Source organism: Sapajus apella, unplaced genomic scaffold, assembly GCF_009761245.1.
Source record: "Sapajus apella isolate SASKATOON/1434 unplaced genomic scaffold, GSC_monkey_1.0 scaffold1, whole genome shotgun sequence".
NCBI lineage: Eukaryota > Metazoa > Chordata > Mammalia > Primates > Cebidae > Sapajus > Sapajus apella.
This window is the reverse complement of record NW_022436941.1, coordinates 42271499-42289037: the sequence shown is the minus strand read 5'-3', so window position 1 is coordinate 42289037 and position 17539 is coordinate 42271499.

Sequence of the window (17539 nt, the reverse complement as noted above, 5' to 3'; positions counted from 1 at the left end):
ATAGGTGATGAGATTAAACATGTGTAGTAAAGGAACACTCATGGTGGGTGAAACTGAGTAGAAAGAAGAGCAAAGGGAAATTTTGCTATCTATTAAGCAACATAACCTCTTCACTGTGCCACTTTGAGCATATTTAATAAACATTTACATTCATTTTTCTTTTTCAATATTGAAACAGTGCTTCCTTCTCTATTATCTCACTCAGATTACTGGGTTACACTAATTTCCTCTTTCTGCCCAAGCCTTTGCATACTAACACTAATTGGCTGCTTATGAGGCCTGATTCTAGTTTTGTCCCTAGAATCTATGGCTCAGTTGTCTCTTGATTCCAGCCCAAACTGCCTGCTGGAGCAAGCCAATGCCAACAGATGCTCCATCCCACACCCACATTCTGTATTACCTCTTTCCCAAGACTCTAGGACAGTCAATTGTGTCAGGAAACTCATGCCAAGTGATTACATTAAGAACAGCTAATTTTATATGGCAAACTAATTAAAGTTTCCAGGAAGATGATAAAACAAAGAAGGAACAAATGAACAAAAGCAGGAAGCTACTAGCATTACTGATGGTAAAGACACAGGGAGAAGATGTTATACAAACTGATAAGCCAGGGCCATGCAGTGAGAAATCAGTTAATCTGGGGAGGTGGGACTAGAGAGGAGGAGACACAGCCACTGCTAAAGACTGAAACCGAAAAGGTAGAGGAAATACTCTAGCTTCTCTCCTCCTTCCACCTTCCAATTTCCCACCAGTGCTTCCCATTGATGAAACTTAACAGAAATCAATGGACAAAGAAGAAATATGATTTTGGAGCCTGTAGGGTCAATCAGCTCCCTATAATTCTGAGCAAAGCAGCGGAAGAACACAGAAATGAGCTGAAAGCAAACAGAAGAATTACATACAAAGACAGTAATTCTCTGAGGACCTAGTTCACAGGCCTACCTACCACTGATCTCAATTCTCAGATCTATGACTATTACAGATACTGCCTGCTCATTGTATATTTATTCATAGTTGCTGCATTGTATCTCAGTTAATGAGGATGTGTCCAGAGTTTTGGGTTCAAGGCTCTTCAGTGCTATGCTACAATCACCTACAGCTTTAGAAAGTGTATGTATCAGTGCTAAAACTGCAGATGATTCTCTGAACTTTGGTCCATCATAGAGAGCACCACCACTGCTGGCCCCTCATCAAGAACCATCTCCAGAGAAAGGTATTTGCCTCTTCCTGGTTTCACGCTTTGCACAGAAGCCATATAATTGGGCCGTAACCCTCCCTTCTCCAGGTTGTTTGTTGAAGATACCTTACCTCCATTCAGTACTAATTAACATCTTTCACAGGCTCACCCTGGGATGATGCCCACCGATAAGATAAGATGGGTGGATGCTGGCAGGACCAGAATGAATGACCTGTTGTCCTGTAGAATGTTGGCCTTAATTCCAGGACACAAAGGAGAAATTACTCAATTGTGTAGGCCCAGATCCAGGAAGGCTTCAGGGAAGTCCTGTATGCACAGCTGTCTGGATAGCATGAGCCTTCCAGAATTTCTGAATTGGAAGACCTCCCCATGAGCATCAGAAGCACTTGAGAAATAACTTTCTTTCCTCCTTGATGCTCTGCCGTTAAAAATCCCACCACTAATATAGAAACAGAATGAAGCTCTGTTATGCCCTGCCCAGACTAACCACTTGCTGAAGCCCAGGAAGAGAATAATATACTAGGTCGGGAACCTGTGCCAAGGTGGCGACTTTCCTCATGTATGCTGAAGCCACGGTGGTGGCACGGCCCACCTGAGAAAACCGCTGAATCTTATCCTACAGTAAATTTTCAACCATAAAATAAAACCATCCTCCAAACTGAAAACAGTCCAGAACTGCCTTCTGCATCTTCTTTCAAATCCTAGCCAGCCTAGGACACTACTCCCTTTATTATTCTCTTCCTCACCCAGATATGACTTTCACCAGAATCGCCAGCCAACCAATTTCTTCCTTGGAACTTTTGGAGTTTGGGAGTTTTCAAGGTCTTCAAAAATCGCAAAAATTGGCTACTATCCCTTGCCCTCCTATACCACCCTATCATTAGTAGGTAAATTAGATCATATCATTTACCTATACTCAGCAACTTCAAGAGATTTGGGTTTACATAATTTTTACTCATAAGATCACTAATCCATTTCACTGTACACCACAGAATTGACATACAATCTGACTCTCCACTCACAGCATCCCCATTGATAATAGCTCTACTATCTGGTCTAGTTCTTATCCAGATTCCAGCTTAGAAGCAATTCTCCAACAACTAGCCATCTGAGTAAATGTCAATTATTGCCTAGAGAGCTCATCAGGGCAATCTCTGGTGGACCGAAAACTGGCACAATTCTGTGAATTTCTGACAAAGAAATCCTTTTGAGCAGGCTGCCCATGACAGATGCACTTTTGCCTCTGCTGTGAATTGAGAGGCTGCATCTGGTTTCCATTGGGTTATAAAATTCGCCAATTCCCTCACCCCACACACAATCTTCTACCACTTAGTGCCCCAAAACCTAATCATCACCTTCTCCTGCCTCCAGGTTGTCTAAAAATTTCACTTACTTCAGTATAACCTCCCATTCAAAAGAGCAGGCAAGAAAAGGTCATTGCTGCACCTCAGTGTCTCAGGAATATGACTGACATTCTGTTATCACCTTCATTCTAAAGGCACCTGCTTATTTAGGTGACTTTTATTCTATCCTCTTACTATTCTCTTTGTTCTCTTTTCTCCGTTCAGATATTTACTGTGATATGAGTTAGTATGGTCTAATTGGATCTCAGTCCTGGCTTTACTCATGGATTTTATCTTTGGCATCACATTCTGGCAGTTGTGAAGCAGCTTTGACTCAACACTGTGCTCAGCCCAGACTCTCAAAAACAGTGGGGTCAGGGACCAGGGCCCTAGGCTCTGCTTGCATAGGAATAAGGTTAAGACTTAAGTAAGTAAAGACTATATTTGCTTATATGTGCAAAATGGTTTGTGCTATGAATAATACTGGCTATTTCTTTCACTTAAATTTTTCAATGGATATAAAGCCATAAATAATTTTTTCCTCCACAGTTTCTAACTACACACACACACGCACACACACAGTATTTTTCCAGTACTTTCCTTCTTTTACCTATCACCTCAGTATGTTAACTGAATAGGTATTGGACTTGATCCCCCTTAAGAGGTACTAAGAAAGATCTCAAATAAAGTATTGTTATGGGATCATACAGTAGCCTGAAAGAATTAATTATTCTTTTTAAATATGAACAATTTTCTCCTTACCTATAGGGTGACTCTTTCTAGAAATTCTACTCTTGAATGTCACCTTAGAATGAAAAAGAAAACATTTTATTGGGAATTAAACACTTTCTTCATATAATTAGAGTTGAACCACCATAAATATACTTCATTATCCATGATGTAATAAACTAAAACCTCAGAAAACTATAAAACATGCCAAGTTCTACTTGAGCACTGCTTTTCTGGTGTCTTGTTTTTAAGCATAAGTACTTTCACATTAGTTGTGTCCTTTGCCTTCAAACCAAACACACCATGACAGAAAATCATGAAAGCACAAAGGAAGACAAGAAAGGAAGAAAGAAAGAAAATATCTTCGAGAAAACAGTTATCAAAATGGTAGTAGTAAGTCCTTACCTATCAATAATAACCTTGATAAAAACAGAGTGAATGAATACATAAAAAATAAGACCCAACAATATGTCACACACAGGAGACCCACTTCACTTTTAAAGACACACACAAACTGAAAGTGAATGGATGGAAATTGAAACCCAAATTTCCAACACAAATTGAAACCAAAGGAGCACAGGGGTAGTGATACTTATGTCGGACAAAACAGACGTTAATTCAAAATTTGTAAAAAGAGAGAAAGAAGGACTTTATATAATGATAAAAGGATCAGTTCCTCAAGAGGACGTAACAGTTGCAAAGATTTATGCATCCAGTAGTGGAGCACCTAAACATGTGAAGCAAATAGTAAAGAATCTAAAGGAAGAAATAGCTCACAATTCAATAATATTAGAGGGCCTTAATACAACACTTTCAGCAGTGGAAAGATCATCCAAGCAGAAAATTAATAAGAAAATGTTAGACTTGAACAACCCTTTAGAGCAAAGGAACCTAACAGACCAATACAGAATATTCCATCCAACAGAATACACATTCTTCTTAAGAACATACAAAACCTTCTCCAGGATAGATTATATGTTAGGTAACAAGACAAATCTTAGCAAATTTGAAAAGATTAAAATTATATCAAGCATCTTTTCCAGTCACAATCAATAATAACAGAAATTTTGGAAAATTCACAAATCCATAGAAGCTACACAACATGCTCCAGAACAACCAATTAAAAGGGAAATTTAAAATATCATGAGACAAACAAAATGGGAACACAACATACCAAAACTTATGGGATGAAGCAAAAACCGGTCAAAATAAGTTTATATCAATAAACACCTACATCAAAAAAGATCACACGTGGTAATTCCAGTTACTCGGGAGACTGAGGGGGAGAATCACTTGAGTCCAGGAGTCTAGACTGCATGAGCTCTGATCATGCCATTGCACTTTAGCCTGGGTGAAAAAGTGAGATTCCATCTCTTAAAAACAAAAATCACAAATAAACAATATTTTGTCTTTAAAAAATAGACAAAGAAGAAAACACTAACCCAATGTTAGCAGGAGAAAATGAACAATAAAGATCAGAGCAGAAATAAGTGACATAGAGACTAGTAAAACAATACAAAAGATTAACAAAACTAAGAGTTTTTTTTTGAAGATAAAATTTCCAAGTCTTTAAAGAAAAACAAAAAAGACTCAAATACATAAAACAATATATTAGATAGGAGACATTACAACTGACATCAGATAAATACAAAAATCATAAGCAATTATATGCCAAAAATTAGATAACCTACAAGAAATGAATAAATTCCTAGACACATACAACCTACCTTGACTGAATCACACACACACACACACACACACACACACACACACACACACAAACAGAAAATCTGAACAGACCAAAAAATGTAAAAGAGGAATTAAAAATAAAGATGCTTTGGAATAATGAGTAAAGAGATTTAATCAGTAATCACAATTCTTTAGACGGGTGCAGTGGCTCACGCTTATAATCCCAGCACTCTGGGAGGCCAAGGCAGGCAGATCAACTTGAGGCTGGGAGTTCCAGACCAGGCTGGCCAACATGGTGAAACCCCATCTTTACTAAAAATACAAAAAAATTAGTCAGGCATGGTGACACATGCCTGTAATCTCAGCTACTCAGGAGGCTGAGGTACAAGAATTACTTGAGCCTAGGAGGCAGAGGTTGCAGTCAGCTGAGATTGCTTGCACTACAGTCCAGTCTGGGCGACAGAGAAAGACTCTGTCTGTGGGGGGTGGGGAGTTGGGGGGAGTCTTCCAACAAAGAAAATTCCAGGACCTGATAGCATCATTGTTAGATTCTACCAAGAATTTAAACAATAGTTACCTGGGATAATGCCTATGTGACATAGTTGAATTTCTACCCCGCCCTAACTCTGCTTATCTTTAAGAAACAGGATGCCTATGACAAAAATTCTCCTTGCAATCAGACTGGTTAGAACCAGAACTCTTTGTTCTGAGGCTGGTTAGAACCAAGATAGCCAATTAAATGACTTCAAAAAGACCTCAGGCTTTATTATGACATCATTTCTACATTTAATGACACTACCATCAGTGCCATGACAGTTAACAGTTGCTGTGACAATGATCAAAAGAAGCCATAAAAGGAACAACAAGGGAGGAAGCACTCCATTTCTAAAAAGTTCACCACCCATTTCCAAAAGAGATATTAATATCCTTTCCCTCATTTTTAATGTCCACCCCATGCATTAGAGATACCCCATATTTTAACCTGCTCACCCTTTACTAGTCAAGAAGGTGACTCACGAGCCATGCTCCCACTTCTCAAGTCCATGGCCACCAAATAAAGTCTGCACTGCTTGAAACTTACTTTCAGTTTCCTATATTTGGTTTCATGACACTGAACAGGAAAGTACTCCATCTTATAGGGGTCCAGCCTTGTCAGTAACAAAACTGGTGACCCAGCATGAGACCTGAACTAGATGGTCCACCTCCCTATTTGGGATGCCCCTTATCCCCCTGGAGACCCAGCAACTGGCTGACAGCATCAGCTGACAAAGAATATACGTTTCTCCTGACTCTCGGTGCTAGGGATCAGCTCTGAGAAATGTAACATACAATTGTTGTAAGGGAGTAAGCAGGCAGGCAAAGGGTCATAAAACTGTACTGGAAAGGACCCCCTGAGCAATGTATGACAGGATATTTGCCCAGGATTATGCCCAGGTTGTGCATGGGGACTCCTGGCATCACATCATTGCCCATCCTCAGTAAATGGCCCCTTACATCCTGAGACTCCCTTAAGTGTCTCTGCAAAGATGAGAAAAGAACTGAAGAGTGGTTATGTCCCAAGTAGAGGGCCTGCAAAAGGCTCTTGAAAAGATGAGTGAAGAACTGAAGGGCTGACAGTCTAGACTGCAGGATCAGGAAACAACCCATGGTAAATTGTGTGTGTGTGTGTGTGTGTGTATGTGTGTACTTCTCTGCTTCTCTCTATTTACTCCTCTTAGTGTTTGTTCTCTTATATCTGTAAAAACCATCAACATATCAGACTGCCCGGCTAAACTCTGCCTCATCCCCCTGGTGGATGGGCTGTGGCCTGCTAGCATGCCTGCCGGTGTCAGTCGGTGTGCTCTTCTGCTGGCGTGCCCCCTCCCTGTCCTCCCCATCCAGCTGCTTGTGTCTTCCGCTGATGTGTTCCTCTTGACATCTGGCCACCTGTGTGTCTGCCTGCTAGGGTCTTGGGTTTTTACAGGCCCAGGATGGGGATGTGGCAGGCCCATGTGGTCTTGGAAAATGCCAACATTTAAGCGTGAAAGCAGGAGGCCCTATCTTTTAGGGGACAGAAGGCAGAGCTTGTTGCTCTAACCTGGGCATAAAAGTTGGATGAAGGGAAGGCCTTCAAGTATACACTGATTCCAGGCACTAATATTCCATCGTACACACATAGCACTAGTTGGAGGGAAAGGGGCATGTTAACCTCTGACAATAAACACATCAAAAATGGCACCATCATTTTAAGGTTATTAGAGGCTGTAAGAAAACTAGCCCAAGTGGCAGTAGTTCATTGCCATAGCCACCAGAAGGGGGATGTTAAGGCACTTAAAATAATACAGCCAATCTAGTGTCAAAACAGGTGGCTTTAGGGAAGGTCACTTTCCAAATGCCACTTTTGCCTTCTTTCCTGGGTCTTGCTTTTTTTTTTTTTTTAACCCTGTTTTACTCTCAAAAGGAATGGAAAAAAGCCTCCAAGTGGGGTTATATCAAAATTATTTGTTAGTCAGGATGGCTAATAAGCTCTCATGGACATTTCTTTTCCCCAAAAGTTGCCTTGCTGATCGTTAAAACAAAAACCATTCTGACACTCACTGGTCAGGAGGCCCTTTATAACTGGCTGTGCAAAAGTATAACTGCCCGAAACCTCATGGAGCTAACCAAAGAGGTGGTTGAGACTAACCCCATCTGCTATGTTACTCCACCTCATGCAGTGGGTGGGGAGAAGGCAAGGGAGACCCAGTCATCTGGTTTAGTACCAAGGTAGACATCAGGGAAAGATCGGCAAATCCGTTTCACAGTTGTGCCCAGAGGCTCTAAAAACTTATATACCTGCTGGTTCTTACTGATATATTTTCAGGATGGGTAGAAGCCATTGGCACCCACACTGAAATTGCACATGAGGTGGCAAAGGTCCCCAGATTCAAGCTGCTTTGGTCAATCCAAAGCAATAATGGACCGGCATTTATAGCTTTCATTACCAAGGCTGCTTCTCGGGGCTTAGAAATAAAATGATCCCTATGTACTACCTGGAGACCATAGTCTCAGGTAAAATAGAGCACACCAACCAGACCCTTAAAAGGAGTTCAGCCAAAGTAAGCCAGAAAACCCATCTTTCATGGATTACATTACTCCCCACAACCTTGTTAAAAATAAGAAACACTCCAAAAGGAAAAGTCAAGCTGAGCACTTATGAATTAACGTATGGCTGACGGGTCCAGGTCTGGTAAAGTAACGGGAGATCCTCAGAAACATGAACAAAACAAAATATGCCACCAAAGTTAGAAAATTAAAAGAGACCCTTCAGGACTATAGGATTCAAGGATTACCCTCGCCATCTCACCTAATCCTTTATCTTTTCCAATTCAGGACTGGATTTCCTTAAAAACCTAAAAGGGGAAAGATCACAGATTATTTAGAACCTAAATAGATAAGACCATATCTGGTAATTCTCACAACTAACTCTGCCTTAGAGTTACAGGGGGTGGCACCTTGGGTCCACCTCGCCCAGATAAAGGCAGCTGGAACCTAAGGAAGAAAGTCCCACTTACTGAACTAAAGCATTCTCATATCTGTGGTTCCTGCTCAGAAGGATGGACAAGAAACCTCAAACAGATAAGTTATCTTGCGCCTGCATGTACTTTCTGCCAGGACTTAATCTACTTGTCTTGCTTGTAGGTACTCTCACCTTTGCTCTTGGAGTCACCTTGCTTCATCCAGAGCCTATGCCTGTTTTGAAAACACATGATATCAAGGACAGTGCAGCTAGGGCACCTAATCTCCAGATAAGTCAAAATATTTAATTTTTTTCCATCCCCCTTTTGCTTAAGGAATAAAATGGTGATTTGGCTTATTCTGGCTGGTATCAGGATAGTGGGCAATCTTCTCACCTCATAGGGAAGGTTCACCTACAATGAAGTTACCCTCCACAGCTTCAAAACAGTTATAGAAACTCTAGCCTATAAGACTGGTGATGTCCTTACCTGCCTCATAGTCTCCCTGGACTCACTAGCCAACATCACGCATGATAACTGTCTGGCTTTTGATAGCCTCTTGGCAGAACAAGTTAGGGTGTGTGTAGTCACCAATTCTTCCTGCTGTGCTCGGGTAAATAATTTCAGATAAATAGAAAAATACGTTAAAATCGTCTACAACCAGACCAAGTGGCTGCACCAATTTAATCAAAAGGATATGGGCCCTCAGGGAACGTGGAAAAATTATGAAACAGGCCATCCCTAATCTCCCACGGTTCTTGCCCTTCCTGGGCACTTTAGCTGTCATCCTACTTCTCTTGACCTTTGGGCCCTGTTTCTTAAACCACCTTGTTTCTTTTGTGTCTAAGCAAGTTGAGGCCATATAGCAACAGCTAGGCTTATACACAGGAGATAGTTAGACCTATTTAAGACTAGCTAGGGAAAAATTCACTCCTCTAAATGGGTCCAATATCAACACCCAGATTTAGCTTAAAGAAGTTATAGATGATTGACCTTCATTCCTTTGTGCCCGTCAAGAATGAGGAATAAATATAGAGAAAATGAAGAATTTTTTGCACAGTGTAATGGCAAGATGACATAGCTAAATTTCTACCCAGCCTTAACTCTGCTTAACTTTAAGAAACAGGACACCTGTAATAAAAAAATTCCCTTTGAATTTTTTTACCAGCTCAGACTGGTAAGAACCAAGATAGCCAATCAAATCTCTTCAGAAAGACCTCAAGCTCCATTATGATCACATTTCCGTGCTAAACGGCAGTGTGATCACTGACAACCACCATGACAATGACCAAAAGAAGCCGTAAAAGGACAATGGGAAAGGCAGCACTCAGGTTCCGGGACATTTCCCTTCTATTACCAGAAAGACATGGATATTCCTCTTCTTACTTTTAATGCCTAACCCCTTTGTTAGAGAAATCCTACGTTTTAACACCTTCACCATTCCCCAGTTGAGAAGTTGAACTGTGAGCCATGCTTCTACTTCTCAATCCCATGGCCACTGAATAAAGCCTGCACTGCTTGACACTTTGTTTCATGTGTTGGCTTTGTGATACTGGACAGAGAAAGACCCCATCTTTTGGGGGACCGGCTTTGTCAGTAACATCGTTAACACCAACTCTCTACAAATTTTGTCCATAAATGAAAGAGAAGGGAACACTTACAAACTCTGTTTACAAGGCTGATATTTTTCTGATACCAAAGCCAGACAAGGACGTCACAGAAAAGAAAACTACAGGCCAATATTATTAATGAGCGTGATGCAAAAATCTACAACTAAATGCTGGCAAGCTGAAATCAGCAACGCAGTAATAGGATTATTCACCATAACCAGGAGGGATTTATCTCTGAGATACAAAAATGATTCGACATATTCAAATTGATAAATATGACACACCACATCAGCAGAATAAAGGACAAAAATCATATGGACAAAAATCAACTCAAAATGCATTAAAGACTTTAAACATAAGACTTGAAATTATGAAACTCCTAGAGGAAAACATAGGAGAAAAATAATATTACATTGATTTGGGCAATGATTTTTTTTTTTTAGATATGACCCTAAAAGCATAGGCAACAAAAGAAAACGTAGACAAATTAAAAATTTACATCAAAATATGAAGTGTCTGCACAATAAAGGAAACAATGAACAGAGTAAAGAGAACCTACAGTTTGGGAGAAAATATTTGCCAAGTCATACATCTGATAAGAGATCCATATCCAAAATCTATAAGGAACTCAAACAATTCTATAGAAAGAAAACAAATACTTTGTTTATAAAATGAACAAAGGACCTGACTAGACATTTCTCTAAAAAGACATACAAATGGCTATTAGATACATGAGAAAATGCTCAACATTGCTAATCATAAGAAGATGCAAATTAAAACCACTTCATACCTGTTAGAATACCTATTATCAGAAGACAAATGATAAATGTTGGCAAGGATGTAGAGACAAAAGAATCCTTATACACTGTGGATAAGAATGTAAATCAGCACAAACATTATGAAAAACAGTTTAGAGTTTCCTTAAAAGACTAAAAATAGAATTATCACATAACCTAGCAATCCCACTATTGAATATTTACCCAAATATTTGAAATCAGAATGTCAAAGATATGTCTGCATTTCCATATTCACTGCAGCACTATTCACAATAGCCAAGATATGAAACCAACCTAAATGTCCATCAAGGGATGAAAGGATAAAGAAAATGTGGTGTATGTACCCTATGGAATACTATTCTGCCTTAAAAAGGAAAGAAATTCTGTCAATTGCGACAATGTGGAAGAAACTAGAGAGCATTATGCTAAATGAAATAGCCAAACACAAAAAGCAAAATATCACGGGTTCTCACTTAATGTGAAATCTAAAGCAATTTAACTCATAGAAGCAGAAAGTAGAAAGCTGACTACCTGGGGCTGAGAGAGGGTTGAGAATGGGGAGATGGTAATTGAGGGGTACAAGCCTCTTAGAAAGAACAAACAATAATGGATCTCTTTTTTTGAGATCCATTGTACACCATGGTAAACTTAGTTTATAATTGACTACTGTACATTTCAGTATTACTAAGAGAGTACATTTGAAATGCTATCACAAAATAATGTTAATACTTGAGGGGATAGATGTTAATTAGCAAACTTTATGTATTCCACAATGTATTCCAAAATTGTAACATACTTTTCACCCCATAAGTAGATTTAAGTTTTCTATATGTACTTATAATTTGTCAATATAATAAAAATCAAATACCCAAAACTACAAAATCATATTCAGATCCCCCAGATTAGACCAGTTAAACTTAAATCTTAAAATACAAACAAACAACAAATACAAATTCTCCATTATTTTTTTAAAATAACTATCTTTTTAAAATGTCTCATTTTATCAGTTTTATAGCAGCAATAGCATGATGCACATAAGCTTGAGTATCTCTTATCAGCTTTCCCAGGAGAAGGATGGTAGAATTAAAATCCCGTGTGACACACTAAGACATAAAAGGCACAACTTAGAATCAGGGATAAAAATTCAAATGGACTAGATTCTGGGACTAGATACCACCTAGAAAATGTGGCAAACATTAATGTTTCCAGTCAGTGCCACTCTGCCTTGTGAAATTACCTGGGTCTCTTGGTGTGCTGGCTACTTCTTTGTAAGTGGTTAAGTAAATTCATCATCTCAGTGTCATATGAGCTCACTGCTGGCATGGTTTCAAGAAATCTCATTATTTTTTGATGTCTATGATGGATTAAAGATGAGAATATTGCTGGCCTAAGGGTTCGTTAGCCTTGCCTGTCATATATGTCAGCTACAAAGCAGCTCTGCTGAAGGGTTAGGAGGGTGTTTGGGAGAGTGGGCCATTAAAACACAGTTCCATTACTTACACTCAGTTAGACTGAGGAAATGGAGGGTAACAAGTGTGAGAGTTGCCCCATGGGATCCATTTTCTTTGTTACATACTCGAAAAGAAAAAATCAAAATGACAGCAGAAATGTCAAGAAGCTCTCCCAACATGGGATGGCTACATCTTGTAATTTCTCACTGCGGGTGAAAAGTGATTGTTTGGGTAACCTCACAGGCAACCCTGGGAGTTACGCGGCCAGGCAACATCCTGCGTGATCAACCCCAATTCTTACAGTGAACTGACCTTAGATTGCTCTTTAGCCTCTTAAAGGCAGAACAAGGCTGCCTGAAATCCTGAGTCCTAGGGACAAAGGCTATCAGCACATACTGAGAATAACCAACAACATGTTGTAATTGAAAATATTGAAAATATTCTCAAAGATATTTTAAATGCCTAACATAATGATAGTAAAATTACCTTTACGGTTGTAATTTTTAAGTAGATTTCATGTTCACAAGATTTCCTGATGTTGTACAGTACAAGGTAAAGCAATGGACATTTGCAATGTTACCAAAAAATTAACTACCTAATTCATGGTAATGCCTTCCAGGATTATTTCTCTTGTGCTCATGTAGGAGGTGCTACTTATAGATCAGCCTACCCAGGGATGTAGAAACCTGTGGAAATTTCTTTCCTGAAGTCCAAAATACCCATTTACTGCACCAAGTACCCTACTAACTGAAAAAGATACAGTGGTGAAAAAAATACCAAGTCCATTCCTTACTTTCATGAAGCTTACAATTTAATAGTGTGACAGACATTAAACAAATCTTATCCTGTAAATATATATTTTTTATTTGTTTAATTCACTTAAAATGTGTGTGTATCTACTTGTAAGATAATGTATTAATAGTTCTGGATGCTACAGATATGAAAACAACACAATCTTTTTGGCCTGCATGATGCTTACAGTTTTGTGGAAGAGAAAGATATGCAAACAGATCATTACAATACTTTGTAATACATCTAGGATTTTGTTTCATTCAAGAGAGTCCCTTCCCCTTTTGCTTCTGCTTCCTTTCCCTTTTCTCTTCCCCTTTCCTTTTTTCTTCCTTTCCCCACCTTCCTTTGTTCCTGCTGTTTAATTATTACATTGCTAGTATATATCAGGGACTATATACTAAATGAAGTTCAGATAGAATCAATTGGCTGCTTATTATGTGCCAGGCACAGTGCAAATTATGGTACATGCATTATTAACTCCAACAGTTCTCAGAATGATATTATTATTATTCCCATTTTATAGAAAGATTAAATAACTATCTAAAGAGTCAAATGGAAATGCTGACTTTTGAGCAAAGACCTGTGTGATCTTATCCACTATATAACTAACTACATAGGAGATCTGTGTTAGAGTGAGATATTATTCAAGGAAAAAATAACCATTAGCCAAAACTGAATAAAGAGAAATTATTTCTATAAAGTGAAAATACGTACACAAGAAAAATTGAACTTGTCACTTAATTTATTAACATTGTCTCCAAATGGATTAAGTAACACTAAAATGTATTTTTAAATAGTGCAGTATAAAACGTTTCATTAAGTAATACTATAAAATAGTGTGTATATGTGTAGATACATATATCCACATGCATGCAATTTTAAAAACTTAAGAAAGAATATTTTTATCTTTAAAATATTAGTTCTGGGCTTAGTGGAAGAATTATTGGGACACACTCATTACACCAAAAGCAGTGGTTGTAACAGGGCAACCCTGAGAAAGTATGACTTTGGATGAGTGGTGGCGAGGGCTTGTGGGACATCACCACCTGCTCGGTCAACTCCACATGCACATCCAAGAGGATGGATGATTGCTGAAGGATTATGTTTTTTGCTATCTTACTTAATATGGAAGCCACATGAAAACACACATTAGCTCTTTCTAAGCCAAAGGTTCAGCTTGAGGTAGTCAAGCAAGTATAAAATACAATGCCTTGCAGCTCATTCAAGGACATTAGAGGGAAACGACGTTAAAAATGAACATCAGGAGCCATGGATCCTCCTGTGCTGCCTCTGAGGGAGAAAGCAGAAAGATAGATCAGGCTCTACCTTGGGAAACACACAGGCTAGTGGAACTGAACCATCACTTGACACCTATGGAGACTACTGAGCTTTGCTGAACGCAGTGTTGGTAAGACCGTAATGAAGCCAGATCATTCTTACCTATTTAAATTCTCAGAAACACCAAAGCCAAGCATGTTTCCCTGGATGCACCATGTTTCCGGCTTAAGAAACAACTCACTCACTCATTTGCAGGGATGTGCACATCCAATCCACAGCACAGGTCATTCACATCTTCTCACTTCCACAGGCTTTTGAAGGGAAACTGTTCTTTACTCAAGGGAATAATCAGCTGCCTAGAGTCTCCAAGATAAGTAAACTAAAATCTCTGCCTTAAGGCCTATTTGGTAGACAGCAATTGTAAACAAGCTCAGATTTGTACCCCTCACCCTTCTAGAGTCATATAATAAGTAATTCAAAACCTCCAAATTTGATTTTATGCATTCAGTGTTGTAAGAATTTAATCTTACCATGTCAGTCTCCAAATCAATCTCCCTAACACTTTGTTTTGTCCGTGCACTACTTGATGAAATGTGTTCAATAATGTATCACATCTGCACCCCTTACCCATTGCATATACAACTCCTGGCTGCAGGATAAAGCCCACAGTCTAGAAAATTAAGGAAAAAGTATTGACTCTAAATTCCCAGAATTGTTCCCGTAGTATTTCCCATGAGTTCAAAGATTCTAAAGTAAAAAGACCATGCCTTTTATTTCTTTTGAATTCCCAAGTGCAGTATCTAGCATGGTACCAAAACATAACGTGTTTTCATTAGCACTTGAGAATATTTGTCTGTTTAATATTTATTATTTATTTTTCATACATTATTATTTGGGGACTTCTTGTTTCTGTTTATTAAGTTTGGGGTACGTGAGCAGAATGTGCAGGTTTGTTACACAGGTAAACTTGTGTCATGGAGGTTGATAGATGACTGCACCTATCGACTCCTCACCTAGATATTAAGCCCAGCATAGAGTTAAGTTACTAATTTGGAAGCAAAATGTGTTAGGAAATGAAAACCATTCATCCCATAATTTTTAAAGGGGAAAATAATATATTTTTAACATTTATCTATGCTTACTCTATGCAATACCTTGTTGTATTGAATTTTTTTAATTCACTTTTAGCTACCCATACTTTTCTAAGAATGGAAACATGTCTGCTATATTTTGCACTAGGAGAGTTACTGAAGCTTGAAATTTTCACAACAGAAACATTGTCTTTTGCTTTCCCTTAGACAATTCAGCTGCTTCTTTTCAATACAATATGGTCATTACACTTTTTAAGAGCCTCGGAACTATCCCCTCAGGGATGTTTTTCCCTTTCTTTCTTCACCCCAGCACTTTCTAATCTCAGAGGAAAGGACAGTCAATATTTTCTATGCACAGTTTTCATACTGTACAAATTCCCTGCATTTTCTTCCAATGGGCACAAACTGTCTCGTCCCTTCTATTAATTCTCCCATTAGAAAATGAAAACTCTTTTTAAAAACTTGAGTATTAGGTTTTTAAATTTATTTTTTGTGAAGCAAAATAAACATTTTAATTACTCATATAATATAGAAATTAAATAGAATGATGAAGGAATGTAATAAATGACTTCATGCTGAAAAATTCATATGTAAATAAAATAGCAATATTTCTGAAAAAGTTTACATCAGGAAAAAATAGGGAATTTGAAAATACAGTGTTAAAGAATGAAACATGAAGATAAATGCTTTAATTCTTTAATTTTTAGATTAATTTTCACAAATTAACATAACCGGAATAACGATTGAATTTTATATTATGTTAATTTGAAACATAATCTGAATATTCAGTACACTTGTGAAATTACTATAAAAGGCATTTTATATAATATGAAAATGTTTTTCTATGAGTCCATCTTATTTATGAATATTATTGATATTGGATACAGTGGGCATTTCACAAGCTTCTTGGAAATCTTGAATCGTAAGACAAAATGGTGAGCACTAATTCAAAGACAAGATAAATTAGCTACTTTCTAAACTTGGGGTTCATTAAACCCAGTGGGGTCATTAAATCCAGTGAGGTCATTAATTTTTAAATGACAGAGTAGACGAATAAATAAATTTATAGATAAAAAATTTAAAACTTTTTCTCCTCTTTTGATTTTTCCATAAGTTCTACACATGTTACATGGATAATACAGCATGTAAGCCCTAAAAACTTTGATTCACTTTATGTAACTTATGCCCAAAAACTGTTTATTCATGGCATCTCAAAAGGACTATAAAAACAATACAAATTAAGTCATACAACTATCTACATCTCTAGTCCAAACTCATTGATTAAAAGCCAAGTGGTAATTTATCCCAATGTATTAGGAAATGATCATTCTGTTTCTTGTTTTGTGGTTGCAATGGTTTTATAGTTATTCATAAGACTCCAGAGAATAAACATTTAATAAATTTTCATTCTCACATCCTAAAATTTATACTTGAGTAGTAATAAGAGGAATTTATTTTTCTTTCATTTTTAAAAGTTGTATTTTAATTGTATATGGTAATAGAGTGAGATTAAAATACCACATGAAATGTAAAAGCTATACAAATGGTAGTAGTAGCCAAATTATTCCTGCAAAAAGGAAAACATTGCAGCAAGCCAAAATGAAAATTTAAAAAGCTTTGATATTAGGACTTACAGATTCTACTTCAAGTTGTCTTAATGAATAATGAGGGTAATAAAATGACCCTTACTATACTCAGTGACTTTTCATCAATCACTTCTATAAGTATCTGTAACAACAAATTGCTAGCTTATTTCTTATAGCAAATTGTTGTTTGAAGGATCAGGTACACACTGATAGCATTTTAAAGCAAATATAACTGTGGGTTACTCCATATAGAAGATGTGGATCATGAGTCATGAGTCTTGTGTACATTCAACATCGATGGAGTTGGGAAAATTAGGTTGAGTAAGGTGATTGATCCAGCAAAAGAAGCTTCTATATCTGGGTGAGTTATATACTGAGTTGTGTGAAAAATTTACAGATGGAGCTCATTAAAACTGAACCAATCTTTGAAAATGTCAAGGAGATGGGAATAGTGTCAGAAGACAGAAGAAAGACCAATAAGATAAGACTTCCTCAGTGATGTAAAAAGTGGATATTTGAC